Source organism: Puma concolor, chromosome B1 (assembly GCF_028749965.1).
Source record: "Puma concolor isolate L17-30 chromosome B1, mPumCon1.1.hap2, whole genome shotgun sequence".
Taxonomy (NCBI): domain Eukaryota; kingdom Metazoa; phylum Chordata; class Mammalia; order Carnivora; family Felidae; genus Puma; species Puma concolor.
The window spans coordinates 156595727-156620885 of record NC_141670.1 but is presented as its reverse complement, the minus strand read 5'-3'; the positions used below and the strand labels follow the sequence as shown (position 1 = coordinate 156620885).

The 25159-nt window shown below is 36.3% G+C and overlaps 1 long non-coding RNA gene across 1 annotated transcript in view; it reads right to left on the bottom strand.

Moving 5' to 3' along the window:
- The window catches only part of LOC147581972 (uncharacterized), a 69204-nt gene that overhangs the window by 7263 nt on the left and 36782 nt on the right, over positions 1 to 25159 (bottom strand). Inside the window, exon 4 of the long non-coding RNA XR_015249815.1 lies at positions 20769 to 20868. This is a non-coding gene — a long non-coding RNA (uncharacterized LOC147581972). The remainder of the gene's footprint in view (positions 1 to 20768; positions 20869 to 25159) is intronic.

Sequence of the window (25159 nt, the reverse complement as noted above, 5' to 3'; positions counted from 1 at the left end):
GACCTTCATTACCACTTTGATTACGTTTTTGGAAAAAAGGAAATACAACTATGTATAACATAAATCTCAGACCAAGTGGCAACTGAACAGAGCTAGTTAAAAAATGTCTGTGTTGTATGATTCAAGTGATATTAAGAATAAGCAAAACATTAATCCTAAAATAGGCCTTGCATTTGGACACAGACTGCTGACTGGGTGGGGTGTGAGGAAGCCTGCTGAGGTGCTAGAAGTGTTATATATCTTGATTTGAATGGTATCTATATAGGTTTTTACAGAATTTATATAGCTTTGTATTTTATATAGAATTTATACCTATGTTTATATACAATTTATATATATATGTAGAAACCACGCTGTAAACTTAAGATTTATGTGCTTTACCATCTATAAATGTTAACTCATTTTAAAAAGTAAATTAAAAAAATATTTTGGCTTGGATCATTGTGATTTTTGTTGAGGTGGTGCAATTCAGGGTATATTTTGGAGAGCGGGTTAACAATGTTTGCTGAGGAAAGTCTTGTATGAGAAAGAGAGCCATTAAAGATGCTTCCGTTGATTTTTAGAATGAGCGAATTCATGAGCTGAGATGGAGCTCATGATGAGAGCAGTAAAGGAGATTCAAGGACTTCATCATCTTTTGCTTGTAATAAATATGTATATCTTTTAAATGCGCATTCACACATAAATATATGAAAGCAGAATGTACAAAGTTTTACAGTAACCAATAAAACATGTATACATGTTAAAAAGAGGTAAGTACTCTCCTCACCCAAATGGCTACTTTCTGAGTTATAATCAGGCAAATCAGGTTATTAATAATAAAATGGAGTAAGTAAAAATACTAAGCAGTTAGTTAGATTCAAGAATGAAAACAGTTTACAAGTCCTAAAATGTTTTGTTTATGGGAACTTCCTATAGGAGCAGTGTATAATAGAACCTTCTCTACAATGAAGGAAATATTTTGTATTTGTACCATCCAGTATGGTTGTTGCACCTATACCTACATGTGTCTATTGAGTACTTGGAATGTGGCTAGTTCAACTCAAAACTTTAATTTTAAATTTTATTTAACTTTAATTGAATTTTTTATTTAAATAACCACATATGGCGTGTGACTACTGGCCACAGTATCTTTGTTTTCTGAAGAAATAACTGATTCGGACTTTGTTAAAAACGACAGTGCAAAAAGAAAAAAAAAAGTGCAGTATCTAAGGTACGTGGCATTTCTTTGTCTCTCTAAAGGTAAACACCTTTCTTCGGCCCATTGCTAGCTGAGTACTATAGAGATATGCTTGCTTGTGACCTTACTTAGCTTTTTATAAGGGCTATTTACTTTCTTAGAATGATCTGTTTACATACTGCACCTCTTCCGTGATCTAGTTGTGCTTCATGACTCCCAATAGCAAAATCATTGATTAATGTGAGTCACAAGCAATCTATACAAGCTGGTTCTCCAGTAACAATGTGAAGATACAGTTAGACTATCCGTTTTGATTACTTCTTGTGTTTGAGCTTATTAGGAATAAAAGTCAGTGGCATGCCATGAGTCTTGCTTGTTACTGTTTAATATACTCTGGTTATTCTAAATATTGGCATATGCTTTATGTGAAAGAATATAAAAAAAAAATCTTGTGTTTTTTGTATGATATTTCCTAGGTTCCTGAAGACTCTAAATTTCCATAGGGTTCTTCATAACTCCTATCATATAAGTTCTCTCATCATAAATGTTAAAGACTGAATGCTCAGTTGCTGATTATTCCTCATAGAATATTTCTGAATTATTTCATGTGTATGGGACTGTTGATGCCAAACTGAAAAGTAACAAACCACCAAAATTACCAAATCTTTGAAGTATGTGCATGGTCTTTAGATAGAACAATAAAAGTGCATGAAAGAAACTTTTGTAGTTTACATAGAGATAAAAGTACTTTTATTATAGAAAATTTGAAGCATATGTAATATTAAAGGTACTAGTAAAAAGAATGTGAAATACCCATCAGCCAGTTTGAATAATTAGGAGGACTGATCACTTATTATTAGTGATAGCCCCATCCAGTGTCTCCCACATGATTATTTAATAGCAAATCTCAGATATTCTGTCAGCTGATCTGTAAATATTCTGGTTTGATCTTTAAAAATCATGACAAATCAAGTTTCCCATCTAAATCATTGATAACTTTAACATCTTCAAATATCCATCTAATATCCAAATATATTGTTATTTACATTTCCTCAGTGTTTTACAACATACAATTGGTTTAAATAAGGATGAAATTAAACCCTGTGCATATAGATAAATGGTTGATGTTTCTTGAGTCCTTTTCAGTAATAGTTTCCATCTCCATTTTTAATTTTTTTTTGCTAAAGGGGCCAGAGTATTTGTCCTATAAAATTAACTGCACTGGGGATTTTGCTGATTTCAGAGCATGAATTATACCTTGAGTAACACTGTCATATTTTATTCAACATATCTGCTACAGGGAGACTTTTGAGTGGACTGTGCTCTTTACTGTTTTGATAGTGCTGCATTGAATAGTTTTGTGAATACTCAGTTTATATTTCTGCCAGTATGTATTTTGGATAGATACCTAGACCTGAGATTGTAGGGTCAAAGGGAAATGCATATGAAATTTTGCTAGACACTACCAGATTCTTTGCCATTAATGTTGTTCCATTTTGTATTTCTACCAGCAGTGTTTTAGTATGCTTGTTTCCTGGGAGCTTTGCCAGTAGAGTAGATTTCAAACTTTTGGGTTTTTGCCTAAGAGTTGAGAAATGCCATCTCAGTATAGTTTTTAATAGTACTTCTTATTAGAAGTTAGGTTGACCATACAGAAGAGATAACTTTATGCTGTGTGGCCATTGAGCAATGATATTTGATTTAATAAAAAAAATATATATATAAATAAGCAGTGGTTAACCTGAAAAGTTATTCTCATAGCTGCTGTTTCCTGGGTATCAAAATAATTTTGATAAAATATAATGATAATACCATTAATTTAAATAGTTTTAAAAAATTTAACCTATTGTAATATATCTGAATATACTTTATAGAACGATTTTTATCCTATAGCCATAAATGGAAAAATTGGTAAAAGACCTCTTATAGTCTGTGAAACCTTTTCATAATTTGGAAAAGGTAGAATTTAGACTTTTTTTTTCATTCTTGATATTTTAATATGGCCTATGGTCTCTTTCATTCAATTTAGCAAACTTGTTATTTATCTAGTAATAGTGTATCACTTTGAAATTTAGGATGTGAGAAAGCAATGAAAATATTTTGGCCTTTTCTTCCATCTCAAGGATAAAAGGCTAAATAGGCAAAATGGAATACTTAAATCTCAGGCCTATTGTGTATATTAAGAGGGCAGAGGGAGAAGGAAGAATTACAAGTTTCTGTTTAAAAAAGGCTGCTTGGTATTTCTTTGTCTGAAGAACTTTCTTGTTTTCTAATGTTACATTCTTTGAATTGAGATTTTTCCACTTCTTCCTTTTTCCATGTTTCAAGCCAAAAGGAGCCAGGGCAGGGTCTGATGGAAATCAGGTCCAGAGTGGCAGCTTAGGAAAATTCTGTTCAAGTGTATGACAAATACTGTCCTTGATCACCTACAGAGTAATAACTCCCAGAGCCTGGGTTTGGCCTAGGAGAAAGGAGTCAAGGCTGTTGTTTGATCTACTTTAATTTGGACACATCAATGGATCAAAATGAGTCCTAAAGAATTACAATGCTGAGGCAACCTTGCCACTCTGGGGCCAGAGAGCCAAAGGACTGTAAGATGCTGCTCCTCCGAGGCTTGAAAACGTATTAGACCGTTGGTTTAGGCTTCAGCTTACCCAGCCATTGCTTTTCAGTGGAAACGAAATTAATGTCTTCCATGTGCCTATCACATTCAAGGTTAGGAACCAGCTTCTGACACATCGTAAGATGTCAAGGCCTCTGTTCTGACAAAGGCTGTAACCTACTCACAGTGGCAGAGTACGGTAGTTGAATGTATGAATTCTGGAGCCAGACCCTTAAATCTGGGTGACTTTGGGGCAAGTTATTTAAAGTCACTGTAATTTACTTACTTTATCTGAAAATTGTTAATGTGAACTGACAATATTTGTAAAATCCTTAAAACAGCACCTCACACATAATGAATACTTAATATTAGTCATGATTCTAGTTATTTAAAACAGACCGCACCTTTGATTTGCCCTGTAATAAATGTGTCTGCTCTTCATTTTTCTAATACGCCAGTTCAATCCCAAAGGCCAGTTGCAGAAAATCTTCTCTGATCATCTTGCTAAGGGTCCAGGGACTTGTAAATTCTTTTTCTTTGTGGATGAAGACCAGGCTTCGTGGAACAAGCACTTTTCTAGCTAGGCAGTGTTTTATGTGCCATTAATTAGTGGTGCATCCAGAATAAATGAGTTACTATGTGGAGGTCTTAGTTTATTCATTTATATAATGTGGACATTTATCTTTAAAGTCCATCACAGCTCTAAAACATCATTAATGTATCATCTTGACATAAAAAATATGCTTTATTTTAAGCAGCTATATGAGAAATTAGGAAAAATTTCCAATATAACTAAGTATATTCTCCCTACTGAAAATCTTGCGTTTGATTACTGCTAATTCTTGGGCTGGGAGGAAATTTTAGATCTCAAGTTTGTAGTCCATGGAGCTTAAGTTTAATAACAGAGTATAGAAGATTAAGTGCTGTATTTACAGAACTAGCAATTCTCTTTAGAAAACATACCGCAACTGGGTTTGCCATACGTGCCAATCACTTCCAGCTAATCGGATAACTTTGCGGAGACTGGGGGAGAGAGCACTGTTCAAGTCTACCAGATTTCTCTAACACACTTGAATATATAGTGAGACCAAATTATTTGGACATCAATATAAAAAGAAAAAAAAACACTTATATGTCGTGCATTTATCAACATATTAGAAAATAGGCTGTCATTGATACTACTTTTCCAAGTAGGTGAGTATATATGTATATATGTTGTATATACAGGCGTATATATGTTGTATATACAGGCGTATATGTGTTGTATATACAGGCGTATATGTGTTGTATATACAGGCGTATATGTGTTGTATATACAGGCGTATATGTGTTGTATATACAGGCGTATATGTGTTGTATATACAGGCGTATATGTGTTGTATATACAGGCGTATATGTGTTGTATATACAGGCGTATATGTGTTGTATATACAGGCGTATATGTGTTGTATATACAGGCGTATATGTGTTGTATATACAGGCGTATATAAATGTGCACACATATGAACACATATGTATGTACATACATGTATGTATGTAGACTCACATACATTTGATATATACATACAGCTAACATGAGGAATGGATACAATGATGGCAATGGTTGGTGTGTGTGTGTGTATACATTTATCCTTCAAGCATTGGAAAGATTCAAATCATTGCAGACTTCTGATTTATAGTTACTTATAGACTCTAAGTTGTCATTCTGAACCTAAGTGATATTTGAGCCTAATAAAGATATCAAATTCTAATATTATAGTGACTTATAAAATGGATAACTCAAATTATATTAAGTAGTTTCTAGCATATTATACTAGGGTAAAATGAGCATTTGGTATTGATAATAATAAATTCTGCTACAAAAGATTAAAAATCTAAAACGTCTATAGGGATTGGTTCATATCTATAAAAGGAAAAGTTTCCACTAGAGACTATGTGGTTTGAGGCATATAGTTTGAGGATATGCACTCTTGAGATGGACTGCCTGAGCAAACTGGATTTGCCATTTAGTAGTAGTGTGATCTTGGGCATTCATTTTCTTACCTGTCAAGTACGGATAAGGGGTGTCAGACAGTGCCTGGCACAGTTAATCTGACCATAATTGTAGTAGAAGCTGAGATAGTTCCTGTTCTGTAATTACTATAGAATTTATCTGTTTAAGAGCTTCTTTAGCAGTGTGGTATGAAGAATGAGATCTCGATGAAACTATCACTTTAATTATTTCTTAGCCATATTCATTTATAATATAAAAGAGTAACTTAAGAACTTTGCTTGGAACTTGCAACAGTTGGAGGTGACTTGAAAAGGGCAATATGTTTGTTGGGGTACTTTGGAGAAACCTAACCCTGCTCTGAGAGGGGACATGGGGATTATGAGAAATTGGCTCATCTGATTGTCAATGTAGAGACTTCCCACAATCTACCATCTATAAACTGGAGACCTAGGAAAGCTAGTAGTGTAACTCAGAGTCTGAAGGCCTGAAAACCAGGAGAGCTGATATTTGTAAATCCTAGTCCACGGGCAAGAGAAGATGAGATAAGATTTCCTTGTTCAAGCAGTGATCTAGGATAAAGGGCCAAATCTTCCTTTCTCCATCTTTTGTTCTATTTAGGCCCCCAATGTATTGGATGAAACTCCTCTACAGTGGTGAGGGCAATCGACTTTGAGTTCACAGATTCAAATATTAATCTCATCCTGAAACACTCTCTTAAGACACACCCAGAAATAATGTTTAATCTGGGCACCCCATGGCCAGTCAACACATAAAATTCACTGTCACAGATAAATAATGGTAATAATTGGAGGAATTGCAGTGATATTTCTAATCCTCTTATATAAGTTGAAGGATTCCAGTAAATGTCACTTATGTTTTACATACTATTAATGTAGTTTTGTACTGACTCTTGGGCTCAAAGAGAGTAAGCAGTTCTCCATTTGCTGAGTTGCACAAGTATTTCCTTAATCTGAACTCTTTAGAAGGAGATCGAAGTAAAGAAAACTGAAAAGAACAAGTCCTAAACCTGGGCATCAACTAAACGATGCATTTGGGGAATGTACTTGGTGGAGAAGAGAAGGACAGTGCTTAGACTTCTTGCTTCTGTCTCTCTTCTTCTCTGCAGAGAGTTAGATGGTACACTTTATAAATTGCTGGGGAATGTAGATAAAACTTGATTTTTAATAGTGCTCTCTGGTTTTTTTTTTCCCCTAGAGTTATTCAGTTAAAGTTCCTCTGTTAAGCATCAATGAAAAAATTTCTCTGTCCTTTTAGATTCATTCTGCATAGAGAATTAAATGGGAAAAATTATATTTCTGATCATTTTTACAAGGCCAAACTTTTCTGGCCAATGTTTGAACATTGCAAAGAATTGTATAAGTAAAGATTATTCATTTAGACAGTGTTCTTATTTCAACAATAGCTCATTTCTAGTATTTAATTACATGATGTTCCAAATGATATCATATCATTCCAGTAGAATACGAAAGCTTTCCAAATCACTGTTTTGAATATTTCATCTAATTGGAGAACAGAACTTTTATGTTGTGAATGTAATCTCATGTTGTAGGATATAATTTCTATTTCATTATTTGGATGGAGAAGAGAGTGATCAAAAAAGGTTTGAATAAACATTTAAAATTAGTCCAGGTGCTAAAAGGTTGCTTAGTAATCTTAAAGAGGTTATTTTAGAAACTTATTATATATTTTGTAATTTTACTAGTCTTTAAGGATTATCTGAATACAATATAGACACTGAATACCTACCTATACCAAAGTGACAAAACTAGTGCAAAAATGAATATGACCACTTCCAGTAACTTATTTAAAAGCACTCTAGACCCAGAAATAGGCCCACACAAATACAGATTTTAATTTTTGACAAAGATGTAAAAGCCATTTAGTGGAGAAAGGATAGTCTTTTCAACAAAGGGTGCATAAGTAATTAAACATCCGTAAACAAATATAATGAACCTTGATCCACACTTCCAGCTTTCTCCAAAACGAACTCAAAATAGATAACCCAAAACTATAAACCTCCTATAAGGTAACAGGGGAAATTTTAGGCTTGGGTCAAATGTTCTTAGATGACACCAGAAGCATGATGTATGAAATGAGAATTGGACTTCATTGAAATTAGAGCCATTTACTGTGAGAAAGACTGCCAATTAAAAGACAAGCTACAAACTGAGAAACTAATTGCAACCCACATGTCTGACAAAGATCCATATCTAGAATATACAAAGACCTCTTAAAACTCCATAGTAAAGGGGCGCCTGGGTGGCGCAGTCGGTTAAGCATCCGACTTCAGCCAGGTCACGATCTCGCGGTCCGTGAGTTTGAGCCCTGCGTCGGGCTCTGGGCTGATGTCTCGGAGCCTGGAGCCTGTTTCCAATTCTGTGTCTCCCTCTCTCTCTGCCCCTCCTCTGTTCATGCTCTGTCTCTCTCTGTCCCAAAAATAAATTAAAAAAAAAAAACAAAAAAAAACGTTGAAAAACTCCATAGTAAACACATCCTAAACAACCCTTCCACCTAGAAGGGCAAAATACATGTTGACGACAAACATGAGGAAATATTTCACTGAAAAGGAAATGGGGATGGGGGTGTCTCCCTTCTTTTCTTGAGTTTGGAAAAATAAATCAAGTATCCAGCAATCAAGTTTTAAGAGTTAAAGAAAAATACTCAGGTGCCTGAGTGGCTCAGTCGGTTAAGCATCCGCCTTCAGCTCAGGTCATGATCTCATGGTTCGTGGGTTCCAGCCCTGCGTTGGGCTCTGTCCTGACCGCTCAGAGTCTGGAGCCTGCTTCACATTCTGTGTCTCCCTGTCTCTCTCCCTCTCTGTCTAGCTCTTGCTCTCTCTCTCTGCCCCTCCCCACCAAAATAAACATTAAAAATAAAGGTTAAAGAAAAATATCAGCATATGTTGTTAGTTAGCCAGGGCTACCTAACCATGACAGAAGACAACACACTGGATGGTTTAAGTAACATAAATTTAGTTTGTTATAATTCTGTTGGGTAGAAGTCTAAGATCAAAGTGTCAACAAAGTTGCTTTCTTCTGAGACCTCTCTCCCTGGTTTGTAAATGCCCATCTTCTCCCTGTGTGTTCACAAATCCTCCTTGTGCAGCTGTTCGGATTCGAGTCCCCTCTCCTTATAAGGACACTGGTTTGTTTGACTAGTGCCCACTATACTGACCTAATTTTAACCTAATTACCACCATAAAGGCCCTATCTCTAAATATGGCCACATTCTGTGGTACTAGGGTTAGGACTTTCATATATGAATTTTAGGGAGAACCACTTCAGCTCCAGACATTCATATATACATACATATTTATGTATACATAATATATGCACACAAAATGATCAACATGGTTTGGTTAATACCCCAATATCTCATTCTGTGAGCTTTTTAGCTTGGTGAAAGCATCTGTTCTCCTGGTTTAATTTGGGCACTTTTATCTTCTGGGCTGGAAGAAATCTTAAAAACTCTGCACATGATCTTTTCTTAGTACTTGCTATGTTGAGGTCCTCAAATGTTTGCTCTCCAGAGTCTCGAATGCTGGTACACAGCCACTGTCCCTAAACAATCATATGCCAAAAAGAATAGGAAAGCATAAACTTCATGGAGATTGAAATGACCACAAGCAGAAACTTGTTATGTGATCATATTCCACAAAGAATGGTCCAGAATTGGATTGATCGTGTCCTCAGATGATAATGATTTATTATTCAGCACAGGTATAAGAATTATTAGGGAGAATGGAGAACTTGTAGCGATCATGATGCTATGACACAACTCTTTGTCTCAGGAGGTACTTTTCCAGGATGGTAAGAGCATAAACCACACCACACACACAACCACTTTACCGTTTACTTCAGGAAATTGCTGTAAACCAATTTATCTGGGCAAACAGTTTGCTCCTGTGGGCAAACAGCTTTCCTATCAGAAAAACAGAATGACTGCTGGTGTCAAGGACTCACATATTATATAAGATCTAATAACAAAACACTCACCTTGCTGCATCCTCCAATTCTATGTCACAAGCTATGCTTCATACCAGTTGGTTTCTTGTCTGAGCCTGAATCCTGGTCTCAAGTTTCTAAGTCTCCTTCCTTGACCTCTCACTTTTGGGATGCAACTAGGATTCTGTCAATGTGGTGCTCTCCCTTACAGTGAAACGAACAAATCTAACTTGGGTTGAGAAACAGATTTTTGATGATCTTTGGGGGATTTGAAAGCTGATAAATTTTACACCTAAACTATAAAAACATGTTAAGGTTATTGAAAACAATCTGATATATTTACATATGATTAAGAATTTTATTTCTCATTTCCTCAAAATTAAACATTATCTTCCAAATAAATTAAAACTAAAACCCCACCGAATGTATATTTTGATGATTTAACGCTTAACCCATTACATTCTTTGATTACTTTAAAAACTTGATTCAATGCAGTAATATATTGCCAGACACTGTGCCTTGATGATCTAACCGTTTCCTTTCCCATTTTACTCTGCCAAAGTTCACCTCTCATTATAAAGGCTGATAATGTCAAGTTCTCATTTGCCAGCTTCCCTCACGGTAAGGCTAGGCCATAGCTGTAGCCAAAAACTAAAATAAAAACTGAGGGTGTGTAAATGTGTGCGTGTGCACACACACATGCAGTATGAGATACACTCCCTAATGAAAAGATATTGCTATGAGGATAGAACCTTACATTCACTTCTCATTTGGTTGCTGTTGTTTAAGAATATGCTATAAAGATACTGTGGATACAGTATCCTGCAACCATGTTGCCACACCATGAAAACAGAAGCCAGTTTGTTCAGGATGGATGAGTAGAAGGTGTCTGGATCTTTGGTGACAAGGAGACATTGAACTAACCTTGGAAGTACCTACCTCTAGACTTCTTGGTATTTACAATAAATATTTAAAGTGTTTGAATAGGTTATTCCATAACTTGCAGCCAGTGGTATCTCTTGAGTCATATATTGGACCGTTAATGTTTTTGAGTAGCAGGTTATTTGTGAAAAACAATTTCTACGTAAACATTTCCATTTGTTTTTGGTAGTGAGTTAAGGGTCTCCCCATAATATTGCTTCATACAGTAATGTTCACTGTCCCATAATTTCAACATGTGAAAACAATATTCGGAGGTCTTAGACATGGATATACTAATCGATATGCTAAGTTTTCAGTGTTTATAGTAGTTTTTTTTTTTTTTTCATTTGATCATTTGCAAAGGAAACTCAGAGGAAAGTAGACTTTTACGCTCACTTCAAATTTTTACAAGCAAATCTCAAAGCGTTTTTTATTTAAAATTTAATATTTATTTTGGAGTTTTAAGAAAGAAGCATTAAGTATTCAAATAAGTTAAGCATTGAAACATTTGTTTCAGTGCTCAAAACATTTTTGTTTTCCATCTTCTTTCATGTGTTTGAGGAGATTTGGAGCTGTCATCTTTATGAAAGGTAGATAAAATGGGTTTTTGCTTGCAACTGTGTCCCTCAAATAGAGGAAAGTGTTCTGGCACATTTTTGAAAATGATAGCACTGATAGCATTCAATCATAACTCTGACTCCATTAAGGGCAGGTTTAATGGGCAGGCTTATCTCTACTTGTTATTAGCAACATTATACACTGAGCTATGTTGAATTCTTATCATAATTCATACAGAAAAAATATTTGGATAAAATTTTACTATGAACTTTGTAAGCTTTGCAATTTATTTTTCAATAGTGTGATATTTAAATGTGTACCTGGATATAAGTGGAAATAACTCAAGCTTTAGCATTTATTTTTTTCTTTGAAAAGAAAAAAATAACTATGTAATTATTAAGGATATTTTAACCTTAATAAAGGGCACTAAGAGCCAAGAAGAGTCTGTCCCTAGGTTTTTCTTAACAAGTATCCAATGTATTCTTTTTTAAAAAAAAATTTTTAATGTGTATTTATTTTTTTGAGACAGAGAGACAGAGCATGAATGGGGGAGGGGCAGAGAGAGAGGGAGACACAGAATCGGAAGCAAGCTCCAGGCTCTGAGCCATCAGCCCAGAGCCCGACACGGGGCTCGAACTCACGGACCGCGAGATCATGACCTGAGCTGAAGTCGGACGCTTAACCGACTGAGCCACCCAGGTGCCCCTCCAATGTATTCTTAAACGTAAGTGATCTTTTTTTATTTGATCTGTAAATGCATAAAAATATAGGATTGTTGCTCAATTTTTGTTACAATTTTTTGGTTTAAAGACCTTGACTTATCTGCATATATAGTTTTAGAAGGCGAAAGTTAGCAGACTAGTAAGACCCTAAGGGGGAAAAATGTATTCTTAGTGGTTCTCATGGATGAATCTAGTACAGAAGCATTCTAAGATAAATATGATCATGAATAGTCAAATACAGTACTCAAATAGTCATCTTAAAAGAAATCAATTAGAGACAAACTCCTGTCATTTAAACCCAAACCCAAATAAAGTGAAAATAGACTTTGTCAATACACTTATAAAATGTAATTATAAAAATGGTCACTGAGTTAATATTTTGACGTTATATTTTTTGTCCCTGTATTGGCACTTCTATGACATTCGTACTGTGCTTTCTAGAAACTACATGAGCACCTAGACTTCTGTGAAGGACAAGCACATGGAAAGAGGAGACCATTAAATATTGTATGTGGAGATTTTATGTTTTAAAATGCATTCTTGAAGCTTCTGGCATAGGTAATAATAGTTTGACTTTAGAGTACCTAGATTCAAAATGCATCACATATTAATAGATTTGGGAAAAATGCATTGTGAAGCACAACAAGATTTCCTGCTGTATATGTAATGAAGGGACCAGATAGGAGAACAGTGCAAACATTAGAAGTTTGCATCCACAGCCAGGCCAGGTCTAGGATGGGCGCTTTAAGATGGTGGGGATTTGAGCACAGAAAGGAGACATCTCATTTCTCAAGTGGTGCCTAGAAAATGAATAATCTTCTGGGCTGCATGACACTGCTTTAGCATGGTTCCCCCCAGAAGAATAGAAAAAAAAAAACAAAACAAAACTAAAATCTGATGCCAAACAAAATATACCAATTTCAATGACTGCCAAAGACAACTTGTTTCTGATGGAGTGAGGCTATATACACCTGCTCCCTCCTCCCATTATGCCCTTAGAAGCCAGGATACGGAAAAGGGCAAGTAAAGGGCAATTTTCTACTAATAAATTTTAAAGTTGAAATTACTAATAAAGCTCAGAAGTTACTGATTTTACTTAATCATGTCTAGAGTCAGTTTTTTTTTGTAGTCACATGGCATGGGAGTTTTAAGTAAAGACTAATTTCAGTTAAAAAGACCTTATAAATAACATTTCTGTATACATAATATTATGTCTATTACTAAAATTTCAAAAACCTAATTGAGAAAAAACTACATGAAATCCAAAATGTTAATAATGAAATTCCAGATAATATACACAGAAAACAGGAAGTGAGTATTAATTTCTTTATAGTTTCCAGGGAATCAGGATTGAGAATTATAAGTCTAAGTATAAATTTAATATCTTAACATCTTTGTAAAGTAAACACAGCATGGATATTATAAAAGTATCAAAAATTAAAAAAATCTAAGAATTTGTACACAGAGGAAAATACATGTAATGAACAAGTGCCAAGAAGCTCAAAAGACAGCAAGTACAATAAACTATAAAAGAAGAAAAATGTACTAGCGTTGACAATAAATGTAAAAAGTTAAACTTGTTTATGCAACAAAGAGTTTCTTGGAATGCCTTCCAAATCAAAACCCATCTGTATGATGCTTACAGAGTTACATTTAAAATGATACAGAAAGCTAAAATTCAAAGAAGGCATAAAGCAAATCCAAAATGAAAAACAAAAGAACACTTTAAAAAACAGGTATCAGTATATTCTTATGAGACAAAGTAGAATTCAAAGAGGAAAACATTCAATTGAAAAAGATGACCATTCATATTTATAAGCAGTATAGTTGACAAATAAGCTAGGTCTCTCCTGAAACTCTGAAGCACTCTGCAACATAATAGAGAATACCAAATGTATAAAGGGACAGAGGTGTGCTAGAGAAAGAGATAAACACTATTCTATGAAATGTTGTGACTCATGGAGGCAAAATTAAAATAAAAGTAACAGTTTTGTATATAAACATTCTATATGCTATGCACTGTTTTGAGTGCTTTGCATGTATTTATTTAATCCTCAAAATATCCCTGTCCATTAGGTCATATTACTATCCCGACTTTTCACATAAGAAAGCTCAGCGTTAACATAACTTATTTAAATTTTTCATTTTAGAGCATGAATGGGGAGGCGGGGACGGGGGGAGAGAGAGAGAGAGAGAGAGAGAGAGAGAGAGAGAGAGAGAGAGAGAGAACATTGAACAGCCTTCACTGTCAGTGAGAGCCCCATGTGGGGCTCAATCCCAAGACCCCAGTATCGTGACCTGAGCTGAAATCAAGAGTCAGAAGCTTACGAATGAGCCACCCAGACACCCTAACATAACTTACTTAAAGTCATTGTTAACAGTCATGGAACTTGAATTTGAATGCAGGCAACTGAACTCCAGAATTCACACTCCTATCCACTACGTTACAAAACTTGTAGGTCACATAATGATTTATTTAATAATTGTCTCAAATATGATCTCCAGAAATTTAAATGCATTGGCCTAAGGATCAATGGAAACATTTAAAGAATCCTCTCATAAACAGATTTCAATAAATTGAAAACAAATCAATAGAAACTGCCAATGTTTTCTGACAAAGATGAAACATATTAATAAAAGTTAAATGAATTCACCATGTGGTAACTATTTCCCGTTGTGTCATGCACAGAGAACACATAGATCCACTGCACCCTTCACAGTTCAAGGGAAGTGAAGTTAAGCTGTGTCCAGCCAAGGGATCAAGATTCATACAAGGGAGAAGGTGCAGGGCAGAGGGAGAGCAAGGGTGTCCAAGTAACTGAATGACCTGAGAAAAGCCACAGAGACATGGGAGGATGAATTTTGAGAAATTCTATATAATTTAGTATATGTGGGACATTGATGCAAGATGTAAAGTCTGAAGAGCTAAGTCTGATGGTCAAAATCCATCTTTTCTATAATGGGCTTAATTCTGATGGATCTATTAAAATTAAGTATTATTTCCATTAAAATAATACATACATCAAGTTTTAAAAGTAAAATCAGGATTAGAAAAATATAATAGCAGGTCCCTGTCTAATTTCTTCCTGCAAGCTTCTATGATTTTGGGCATTTATTTTCATATTTTAAAATATATGCATAAACCAACATTTCTTTCTTTTTAAAATTTGTATGTTTAATCTTTTTATCATGTTTCAAAATATTTCCCTAAGTTTGAGTTGCATATTCCCCTGCCTTGTCCTTTAGAAATAAAGATATGAAGAGTTTAAATCATTAGCCTAAAGTCATAACAAATTTTTTAAGTAAAGCTAGGGAATTTTCCACACAAAGCAAATGGAAGACCGTATAAGAACTGGGAAAACTATATCATCATTTTTTTTTTTCCTGTAGGACAGTAGTTCCATTTGTATTTCATGATGAATCCTACATAAATTTGCAAGTACAGTATGTTGCATCCAATAATGAACTTCTGGAATGAAAGAGAATGTATCTAAAAAGATTTGCATTAAAATTTATTTGAAATTAATTTTGCTTTTATGGATTAACATGGTGTTGACTCTTTGGGATTAGATTTCACAGTGGATTTCAGGAGGGTTTGAAGAATGTGTTGATGTGATTTCTCAACATTTTTAATAATTTTACTCAAGATTAAAAGAATGTTTAACACATTGACATCTTTTTTTAAAATTTTTTTAATGTTCTTGAGAGAGAGACAGAGACAGAGTGTGAGTGGGGGAGGGGGAGGGTCAGAGAGAGAGAGAGACACACACACAGAATCTGAAGCAGGCTCCAAGCTGTCAGCATAGAGCCCAATTCAGGGCTCGAACTCACAAACCGTGAGATCACGACCTGAGGTGAAGTTGGTTGCTTAACCGACTGAGCCACCCAGGCGCCTGGGACATTGACATCTTCTGATGTGAGACAAAGATTTGTCTGTCTCTCATTCTCCCTTCCTCATTTATACAAATTCACTTCCTTCTATGGTCCAATATACTTATGCCACAAGTTTTGTTTGAATAGTTATTTTTAAAAACTGGCTTTTTTACAGCTGAGACATACCATTGCTATGATTATTTTCTCTTTATTTTGCATTTCGCTTTTTAAATATTGACTGAATATAGTCAATAATACTTTTTCATTTGCTTAGCTTTCTGTCTACCCTAGCACTTTATCCCTAAGTTGTCTGATCAAGTGGAAAATATGGAAATGTATATACAAATATGAACATGTCCAGGATATGATCAACCACATCAGACATTCTGCATTTAATTTTCTCCTAGCATATGGTACTCTCAGAACCTGTCCTGGTCTAGTTTGAACTCTGCTCTTTTGCTTGTTTCTCATAGTCAGCTTGAAAATCCCTTTCCTTGGCCAGTATTGAATCCATTGTTTCTTATTCCTGTTTCTTCTTTAATGATTTATGCCCTTATTTTGGTGGAGTACATTCACCATTGGTTTGCTGAAGAAAATTTCTGACTTATGAATTGGATAGCTTGTTTGACTTTATTTCTTAAGGATGTAAGTTTTAGTTTCGTTAAGTTACTAAATCATCTTAAGGGTTTAGGTTTTAGCTTTTTCTCAGCTTTTATTTATTTGTAATTTTTTTAACGTTTATTTTTGAGAGAGAGAGAAAGAGAAAGAGAGAGCGAGTGCAAGCAGGGAAGGGGCAGAGAGAGAGGGAGACACAGAATCCAAAGAAGACTCCAGGCTCTGAGCTGTCAGCACAGAGCCCGACGACGTGGGGCTCGAACTCATGAACTGTTCCTTGAGCCAAAGCCAGCCCTTTAACCAACTGAACCACCCAGGTGCCCTGCTTTTTCTGAGATTTTAAATCATATACTGTTAGTCCATTTACTTTCTTGATTTCTTGTCTGCCTCTGTTGCTTTTACTATTCACTCTCTCCTGGTGGCTTAATTCCTATTTCATCCTTTTGCTATCAATTTAAGGGGTTTGGTAGGCAGTCTTTGAAATGGCCTCCAGTGATCTCTCCCTGCTGGCATTGATGTTATTATATAACCTCCTCCCCTTGAATTTGGACTGGACCTAGTGGCTGACTTCTAATTAACAGTATATGACAAATATAGACGGATTTCATCTCTGACATTAGGTTACAAAACACCTAGAATTTTATTTTACTTTCTCCCTCTCTAGCCCTCACTTTCATTCTTGTTTTCTCACTGGCTCTGAAGGAAGCAAGTTTCCATATTGTAACCTGCCTTATAAGTGCCCATATGGCAAAGAGCAAAGGGAAACCTCTTCCCATCTACACTCATCAAGGAATATGGGCCCTCAGTCTAAGAGGCTGGGAGGTACTGAACTCTGCCACAATGATGAGCTTCAAGGCCAATGTTAACCCTGCAGATAACACTGCAGCCCCTGCTCAGAAGTAGCCTTGTGGGGAACCCTGCTGCAGAGTTACTTCAGTAAGCTGCCCCCAAGTTCGTAACTTCTAGAAACTAAGTGTTAGTGTACCCCTTGAATTCACATGTTTACATCCTAATTCCCCAAGTGATGTTGTTAGGTGATGGCAGTGTCTCTGGATGATGGTTAGATCATGATGATGGAGTCTTCATGAATGTGATTAGCGTCCTTATGAAGGAGACCCCAAGGAGGTCCCTTAACCCCATCTGCCACGTGAAAACACAGCCAAAAGCTGTTTGTGAACTAGGAAGCCAGCTCTCACCATCCGCAGACACTGCTGGTGTCTTGATCTTGGACTTAGCCTCCAGAACTGTAAGAAATAAATTTCTGTAGTTTGTAAGCTATCCAGTGTATGGTATTTTGTCATAGCAACCTGGATAGATTAAGATGCTGACCCACAGAAACTGTGAGGTGATAAATGGTGGTTGTTTTAAGCTACAGTTATTCATTTCATAGCCATAGATAACGAATATAGAGAGCTTTTTAGCAAGGAAGGAGGTTATCACATGCATTTGATTCGTCAGGTTTGAACAGAAACCTGAAGGCTCTTCATAGCAGTCAGAGCATAATGTTTTAAAAGACAGCAGCATGATAATTATTTAAAGATGTATTTTTGGAAAACTTGTGAGGAACACACTGGCAGGAACAAGACTGGGAGAAAGGAAGTATTGCAAGATTCAGATGAGAAACGAGGGCCAGAATTAAGTCAGTGTCAGAGGGCGTGAAAAAGAGAAGATAAATTTGAGGGCTGTTATTGATACAGTGTGATTGCTGAATACATATTATGATTCAATAATGAGTTTTCTCCTGGATTTCAGTCTTGCAAGAGTGAGGGGACCATGGTTCTGATAATTAGGATATAGATTAGAGAGAAAGGAGAAAAAATGGAGAGGATGAGGAGGAGTTGAGCCTTGGACTTTGAGTTTGAGATGACCTGGTCCATCTGAATGAAAATAACAGTGATGATAATACTAAGAAGTAGCATACAGTAAGTGCTTATCAGCAGGCTTTGTTTGATGCATTCTACATGGATTATTTTGTTTCGTCACTGTAACGATATTATCTAATAGTTGCTTTCATTATTTCCATCTTAAAATGAATAATCTATTAGATCAAAGAACTTGCCCAAAGGGCAGAGAGTGATTTGGGGATAATAATAATAAACTGCTTCCAAAACTCAAAGTTTTTTATTTTCCCTCCATATTGTTCTTAGAGAACCAGCTTTCAAAATGAAATAATTGGGCATTGTCTTCAGGAATTTTGAATTTGTCTTCTTTGCCCTAAACATTTTTGTAACCAGGCAATTCTGGTTCTAATTACATGACTGGGCCTACAGCCTAGAAGATAATTACAGACATTTAAAATTTTCTGGTGAATTATTATATTTTGTGAATCAATTATATGTAAGATATGTTGTTGATAGATATGGGAAAAGACAGGCCTTGTTTTTAGTGTTTAATTCAGTCATTATTGTACAAGCCTCTTGGGTGATGTATCTCACATTCATTTAAGTAGATTATAATATTGGCTATTTAAATCCGGGATCTTCAGTTACAAGAAGTTGTACACAAAAGGGCCACTTTTACTTAATTATGCTGCTGAAAAAATTATGACCCAAGTAGTGGTAAGCTAATACCATTGAAATTGGTTTATTTTGACTTTGCTTTACTTTGTAAAAATAATATTCTGCAAACTGCTGCTTGGATTGAGCAGAAAAGTTCATTATGTTTTCTGAAACAATCATCAATTTGGCATAACATGTAAATTGCAAGGTTATACCTAAAAGATAGATGGATGTACTCTGGGAATTCACTAGGACCACTAGATGAATATTTTTATTATTGAGATGAATAAGCGAACTTTCATGATGATTGCAGATGCCCCGAGGAGAGTGTAGGAAGGTATTTATTTATTTGTCTCTTTATTTTGATTATATAATTGGCATCCACCATTATATTAATTTCAGGTGTACAACATAGTTTGATTGAATATTTGTATATATTGGGAGATGATCTCAAGTCCAGTTAACATCCATCAACATTCATTGTTACAAATTTTTTTTTCATGTGATGAAGACTTTTAGGATCTACTCTTTTAGCAATTTTCAAATATGCAATACAGTATTGTTACCTGACTCTGGCAACCCCCAATCTGTTCTCTGTATCTATGAGTTTGCTTACGTGTGGGTGTGTATTAAAAGCTATAGAGTTATGGAAGTGAATGACTAAGGCTAAGGGAATTAGCGAAGAGTTGCACACAGGCATTAATTCAAAACATTTAAATTCATTCAGTGAACTTTTTTCTGAATTATTTGCATTCTGTCTTCTGTTCTTTTCACATCCATATCCTGATTTCATCTCAATGCTATCACCTTATGGAGTGTGATGAGTGCTTCTTTTCTTTCAGCTTTTTATTATAAAAATGTTCAAATACACAACAGAAAATAGTACAATGATTTGGTACCCTTTATTTAGGTTCAGCAATTGTTAAGGTTTGTCATATTTGCTCATGTATATGCTCGTGTGTGTGTGTTCAAAGTCATCCTTGAATATTTCAGCATGTGTCATTGGGAATAAAGGATCCTTGAAAGGCTCTTTTTCAATGTCAAGAAGAAGAGAGAGTTTGGTATAATGATCAAGAGCAAAACCATTAGACAGCTAAGTTTGAGTCCTGGCCCTGCTGCTTTCTAGCTATGTGACATTACTTTACCTTTTATCACCTCAGTGTCATCATATGCAAAGTGGGAATGAAATGCTTTTCTTTCTGACAGCATTATTGAAAGATCAAATGACAGAATATATGTAAAGTGTTTCAGTCTAATCCCTTGGACAAAATGAGTACTCAGTAGAAGAGTGGCATTATTATTAGCTACTTCCCTCTGTTTTCATCCTTCCCTCACTGCCCATTATTACTATGGTTCAATTATTACATTCTCACAGCCAGTGTGAAATCAAATTAAGATAGAATGTGGAAATCCAGAAATCCCAAGAAAAGTTTGAAGAAGGTACAATTCTGTTGGTTAACATATCTTCACATAATTTAATTTAAAACTACTCCCAAAAGAAAAAAGAAAATGAACAGAAAGACTTGCTTGCCTACATTATTTTTTCCTAAGAATTAACCCACAAGAGTCTCCTTCTGCTCAAGCTAATTTTTCATTACGTAAGAAGGCTTTCAGAGATAGGCTGGGTTTGGGAACTTTTCAACAACCCACCTTCAAGTGGTTTTGTAGTTACTGATCAGTGTTTGTCATTAGAAAGAAACCTTTTATCATTTGGCTATTTTCATAGTGAATTTAAGAGTAATTAGGAGGCAGCTGGAGTCCTCTGACAGCTCTCAGGGAAACTAGCAGGATTTCTTTGGGAAAGGATTACTATTACTATATTTAAGGGAAAGAGCACCTACCTTGGTATTAAGTCAGTGATACTGGCTTTGCAGTAGCCCAGGATGGAAAGAGAGTTCTTTCTTTGGGAGGAAACCAATTGGGCTGGCTTTGAGATGAATCCTTTTTGATCCAGAGAAAAAGGGGAAAAAAAGAGAGTGGACATTTTTAGAATAAACTTGTTTTAGTTAGATAGTGGGTTAATGTCATATGCATGTATATTTCTCATTTTTTTTTTCAACGTTTATTTATTTTTGGGACAGAGAGAGACAGAGCATGAACGAGGGAGGGGCAGAGAGAGAGGGAGACACAGAATCAGAAACAGGCTCCAGGCTCTGAGCCATCAGCCCAGAGCCCGACGCGGGGCTCGAACTCACGGACCGCGAGATCGTGACCTGGCTGAAGTCGGACGCTTAACCGACTGCGCCACCCAGGCGCCCCTGTATATTTCTCATTTTAATTGAATCCTCACGATGACCGTAAGAAGCGGTAATTGCCATCTTTCATATGTGTAGGTGAAGACGATGAGAACTTGAGACATTGAGTATTTGCTTAATTTCACACAGCTAGCAAATAATACACTTGTAATTGAAACTCAAGCCTCTGTTTCTAAAATTGGTACTCCTCTCTAAACTGGTTCTCAAAGTGTGGTCCTTGGCCCAGAAGCATGGATATCAGTTGCAAGAAATGGAAAATTTCAGGCTGCAACCCAGATCCACCATATCAGGATCTCTGAGGATGGGGCCTGGCTATCCGTGTATTAATAAGTTCTCCAGGTAATTTTGATGCACACTTAACAGTGAGACCCCTTGCACTATATTATCTATCTACTGCTGTTATATTATTTAGCATTTGAAATTCCAAGAAAGAAATTGATGTTAGGATACTTAGTTTCAGCTTGATAGTTACTGTCCTGATGACACTTCTCTGAAGGCATTGTAATCACAGTGTAGGAAGCTAGAAGAAAAGAGATCTAGGAGATTTTTCTTGCTAATATCTGTGAAATCAGCAGAGAACAAAGATTGAGAGAATCCATTGAATTAGGACTCCTAGCAGAGGAGCACGTTTGAGGAGGGCAGAGGTATGTCATGCCTGGGGGGAGATCATGAAATGGTTCAGGGAGAAGACCATTTGACAGAAGGATATTTGAGCTGACACCCTGAGAATTGTTGATTCTAATGCTTATTAAGCAAGGATTCTTCAGAGACTGTTGGAAAATATTTGGTGTAGGGGACAGTATGGTACCTGTGATCTGTCTGATGCAAAATGTGTAGCATTTGTTCTTTTATTGACTTTTGATCGAATTTTCCTCTAATCCATTGTGGCTAGCATCTTGCAAATTGGTCTACAGATGCCAGCCCAGTACACCATTAATACTGCCTGACAAACACTTATTGAAGGTCTACACTGAGCTAGGCATTGGATAAACAATATAAAATTCCTAGTTGGGTATCTAAGCCAAAAGAAGAAAGACACATACATGAAAAAGGTTAATTTTTTTTGTGACCCTAGAATTTTAGACAAAAGCAGGAGATTTTTTTGATTATACATAGTCCAGACTGTAAGCTAAAGGGTTAGGCATGAAATTGTCATTTATCACAAATCAATTAAAAATAAATATGGTAAGCAGATGTGACATTATAACTAGAGGAAACACAAGTAAAAATTAGATGATTTTACTTAAGCAAATGAACAGATGCATGGGAGAAAACAAAACCAGAAAAACAAACAAACATTTGGAATAAGAAATTTTTAATTAAAACATAAAATAAAAAGGAACTATGGTCCTAAACTAAAATATCTGGTGTGGTGAAGTGTTGTCCGTTCATTTCCTTGGCAAATATTTTTTAGGCATCTGTGATCAGGGTAAAGACTACTAGGTTTCCAGCTCTGAGTTTCTCCCAAATTTAGATCTCATTCACGCCTGGATATGAGGAGTATTGCCACCCATCCAAGGTTTCTGGACATTTAATATTCAAGATGTCAAGTAAATGTAGCAAAGCCTGGAATGTGGCCACTGTGGCCATGTTTGTGGTTCCCCTACTTTATGTCTTTGGACTGCCAGAATAAATTTGGCAGTAGCAAAATGGGTTCTTGCCAGTGCTAGATTTGAGCCTTTTTTGGATCAATTTTCTGAGTATCTGTTTGATTCAGAATTTCCTTTTTATCACCAGGATACCGTATAAGGAACATACAGAAATAAAGAAAATATGTAAAGAAGCTCTCTTCTAGATTTCCCATAAATGGAGTTGCAGAGTTACAGAGTTAAATAAAGCTCCTCTTTAATCTATTTTTAACATCTTTGGGCAATCTGTGTGTTAACAAGTCTTCCAGGTAATTTTGATACATAATTAAGTGAGAACCACATAGACTGATATACCCTATTAAAATATGTACTTTCTTCTGTTTAGAATTTCTGCAATGTTGAATTTTCACACCTAGGTTATAGCCCTCTAGCAAAATGACACTTTTGTAGAGAAATGCTTTGATATAGTATACATGAATACTATAAGACAGTTCAATGCAGTGGAGAAAGTACCGGGTTTGTAGTCACAAGATCCAATTTTTTTTTTTTTCAACGTTTATTTATTTTTGGGACAGAGAGAGACAGAGCATGAATGGGGGAGGGGCAGAGAGAGAGGGAGACACAGAATCGGAAACAGGCTCTAGGCTCTGAGCCATCAGCCCAGAGCCCGACGCGGGGCTCGAACTCACGGACCGCGAGATCGTGACCTGGCTGAAGTCGGACGCTTAACCGACTGCGCCACCCAGGCGCCCCACAAGATCCAATTTTGAATCCGACTGGGTCACTGACGATCTCTGCTACATTGCAAAAGTTATTTCATATTCTTGAACTCAGTTTTCCTGATTTTAAAGTGGGATAATAATTTCTTCTAACTCAGAGTGGTTGTGTTACTAAGGACAAAATTATATGTATTTAACTGATATTTCTTGAGTACCTTCCATGTGTCTGGTATGGTGCAAGAAGCTATAGGTAAGCAAGTGAATAAGGCCTAGATCTTAGGGGTGGGGTGCCTGGGTGGCTCAGTTGGTTGAGTGTCAGACTTCAGCTCAGGTCATGATCTCACAGTTCGTGGATTCGAGCCTCACATCGGTTTCTGTGCTGACAGCTCGGAGCCTGGAGCCTGCTTCGGATTCTGTGTCTCCCTTTCTCTCTACCCCTCTCTCTTTACCTCTCTACCCCTCCCCCACTCATGCTCTGTCTCTAAAAAATGAATAAACCTTAAAAAATTAAAAAAAAGTAATAGGCAATTTCATTAATATGTGAGTGCTGCTGTGGGGGTAAGCTGAGGCCATAACCCATTCTTTGTCCATAGTGGTGGGCAAAAATCAGAAATGACTTTCCAGAGAGATGTTCTGTTGAGAGTAAGATACAGCTAAAGTAGGAAGAAAAATTCTATAATGGAAGTGGGTGGTTGATAGGGCATTTTAGGTAGAGGGAATAACATGCAAAAACTTGGAGGCAGAAAGAGCATTGAGCATTGATGGTACTTGAAGTAGTTGATGTGCTAGCTGAGGCAATATTGGAGTTATGAAAGATAAATATGGATATGCGAACAGCAACCAAACTCATAAGGGCTTTATACACCATAACTTGTGGAATGAGAACCAGCAGAGAGACATTTTAAAAAGACATTGGCACAATTAGATTCATACTTTGTAAAGATCATTTGTCTGCATTACATAAGATGGGCAGGGATTATATTTTGGGAGTTGTGATAGTGTAGTAAGAGACAAACTGAGACAAGGGCAATGGACTAGATGAAGAAGTAGAGATTTGAGGTGATAAGGGTACAGCCTAAATGGCATTTGGAAATTAACAGGGTATGACTGAAAATTTAATTAACACCAGTTTCCCAGACCGTGCCAGCCTATAGTTACAAAATTATTATTTTATTTTGAGAGAGAGAAAAAGAGCATGTGCAGGGGGGAGGCGGGAGAGACAGAGAGCGCGCCAAAAAGGGGGGGGGGATATTAAAAATGCTCCACACTAAGCATGGAGCCCCATGCCAGGCTTGATTCCACTTTCCTGGGATCATGACGTGAGCTGAAATCAAGAGTTGGATGTTCAACCGACTGAGCCACCCAGGTGCCCCCTGCAAAATTATGTTTAATGCCCAGATTATCATAGGTTGAGCTCTCACTGATGTAATTGTTAGCAATCCATCCTCCCCAAAATGTCTTTCAGCCCAGAGGAGTTTTCCAGGGTGCTGCCTCTTGTGTGCTCAAGGCCAAGTCCTAGACGTCCTCCTGCTCTGTCCCTGTGTCATGCCACCCTAAGGCTGTTTTGCAGGCCATCCTATACCCTCATCTTTGATCACACAGGCCTGCTCCTGGATTACTTGTTGCTGTCCTTATCCTGGCCCTAGACAGGGTCCTCTGCTCTGTCTTT